Here is a 3,079-nt window from a genome sequence, read left to right as displayed (position 1 = left end):
AATTATTTTAAGAGATTATTTTTCTTGTTGTTTATATTTTTAACTGTATTTATTTTAGAGTTTCTTTAGGAACCAACTAGGATCTAGTCAAGTTCTGCCAATTTTTTAACGGATTTGATTTCAAAATCCATCTTAATAAAAGTAAGTTGATATATATGATGTTTTTTTCGTTAAATATTATGATATTTCTTCTTCATACTAAATAGATGTTTTTTAATGTATTTTTCGAATTTTTTGTATTACTGATGTGGATATTTCTATTCTTTTAAGAATTTTATGATTTTTTTAAAATCTTATAGACACTTCTTTTGTTAAGCATTAGGATGTTTTTTTAATAGTAAATGGATGTTTTTTTTATATATTTTTGCAATTGTTCAAAAATAGCCCGTGCTCCACCACTCCTTCTTTGAACAACTCCTGAAACTGAACCAGATTGTACTTTTCGCAAAATTGCACCACCTCCATAGGCATTGCAAGGTCACTCCTCCGAGTCACATGAGCTTTGTTTCATCGACCACCACAATGAACTTGTCGAAGGTGGCCTCCTTTTTTTATTCCCAAAACAATAGCAGTAAAAACAAATGCACTTTTGTTAGTTCCATTGATAGGAGGAGCATTGGCATACCGGCAGTCCGAGCAGCTCCTCCAAAACTTCCAGTGATTACGTCAGTAAGAATAGGGCTGAGAGATGGCACATATTTGGCGTACAAAGAGTTTGGTGTTCCAAAAGAATCGGCCAAGAATAAAATCGTCTTCATGCATGGTTTTGCTTCTTCGACGGTGAATTTCTTGAGAGAGAGAATCTGTGTGTATTGTTGTTGGGAGTATACAGATTATTATAGAAGAGAAGAAGAAAATTTTTATAGTTTTTAATTAGGTTTAATTAATTAGTTTCTAATTATTTAAATTTTAAATTAAAAAATTTAAAATTAATTATTACTAATTATAATTAATTGAGTTGTTTAATTTTTGACTTATTACACACTTAGTTCTATATATTTTTTCTTTATTTTATTCTCTCATTAACTTTCTTTTGACTTATATTATATAAGACAAATATATTTATTTTTTTTAATAAGTCAACGGAAAATACATTTTATTCTATCGTTAAGTTTTTTCATATCACATATTTAATTAATCATATGAGTACAATAGTATATAATATCATAGTTAAATTATTACAATAATACATATATTTTGGATATACTATCATTAAATTCGTTATAACCATATTTGAGGTATTCAATTCCCGGTATGTACAATCCCGGAACATATTTTTTTAAACTTTTATCATATTCGTGCATATCCGATCGGTATTTTTTAAAATTTCTTTATCACAATATCTGAAATGTGTACATATATTTAAAATTGTAAATTGTCTACATATAAAAGTCAAAATCTTATTCAAGCAAAATTTAAAATTTATATAAAAACTTTTATTTTCATGCTTCCTCATCAAGTATCTTTAGCAAATCCTACAAAATAAATGTGTATATTAGCCTTTATAATGAATCCAAATATGGCTCTCCTTAGACTCTTCAAATTTGGTAATTTCTTCAAACAATAATTCAAGTAAGGAAACGGAAATTGATATCTATATGAATGAGTGATATGGGTATTTAAATCCAAACTGATTTAGATAAAACTGCTAATTTAATTCATTCTAAATAAAAAATTAATTAAAATCACACTAATTTAGATTAAATTGAATTTTATTTTAAGCAAATCAAATAAATTTAATTGGGTTTTGAAAAATATATAATTTATTGGGAATCTTTCTATAAAATTTTAGATAATAATTCTAACTTTGAAAAATTTTGTAAAATTTTTTAATGTTTTTTTATCAGTAGGAACCACAATGGATCCCAGATGCCAACCAAGGTCTACCAGAAGAGAGGCTCTTTATATGGAACCCAAAAAATGATTTTGAGAGAAAAAGAACGAGAAAGAGAGTACATGTATGTGACTGTGTATTAGTTCATCAAGAGTCATTGTAGGAACAAAATCAGGCAGATTTGAGTAAGAATTTTGGCTTCAAAACACTGAAATAGTAATGATCACTCATAAACCTCTTATAGATTAGATTTGCATGTGTTTGAATTTTGAAAAGATTTAGGCTTTTTTTTCTTTAATTATCTTTTATACTTTACTGTATTCGTTTTAACATTAGTTCTGTATATCATCGTAGACAACAACTGAATTTTGAGCAAAATCTTCATAATCTTAAATTTCTCAAATTTTTGCGAGATAAATTAAATTTATTTATTATTATTTTTTTTTGTCATGGGTTGAATAAATAAATGAGAGATTCTATGGTGCTTACCCAAAAAATCAACATAATATGCTGCCCTTATGTGTCAATTGTTGAGGATTATTGAAGGCTATTTTTTTTTTAAATAAAAATGGAGATTTAATTTGTTTTTCTATTTTTCATTTAAAAAAATAACCTCCAATAATTCTTAACAATTAACACATAAGGACAGCATATTATGTTAATTTTTTGGGTAAACACCATAGAATCTCCCTAAATAAATTGGCATAGACAAAAAAAAATTAATCTCCTCGTTTAACATAGGACGACCTTTATACCAGAAAAATACTTTGAAAACTTGATGAAACTCTTCCATTATTCTGTTATTACCCATGTGATGTCTTTAAACATTTCCGTTACTCTATTTTTTTTTACATGCAATATAAAAATAGATAAATATAATATTTATTTAGTAGGTCCTAACAGAGAATTAGTGGAAAAAAATATTCACACAGCAAATATTCTTGACTCCAATATAAAAATACGATTATTATTAATTAATTATGTATTTACATTATTTTTCTATTAACAAACTAAAGAAAAAGCGTATTGATTCACTAGCAAAATGTTAGTGTCAAAATAGTGTTTATTTAATTTGTTTATTTGTGTTTCAAAAATAAGCATTGAAATAAACCACTATTTCAATTTTTAAAAATTTTTAAGCCATTTTAATATATGTACTAACATGAAGGCTAAATTATCAAACATACTGTTAGAAATATTTAAAGTATCAATAGAAAAATATAGTTAAATTAAGTACATGAATAA

Source organism: Arachis ipaensis, chromosome B08, assembly GCF_000816755.2.
Source record: "Arachis ipaensis cultivar K30076 chromosome B08, Araip1.1, whole genome shotgun sequence".
Lineage (NCBI taxonomy): Eukaryota > Viridiplantae > Streptophyta > Magnoliopsida > Fabales > Fabaceae > Arachis > Arachis ipaensis.
Note: the sequence above shows the minus strand (reverse complement) of the source record.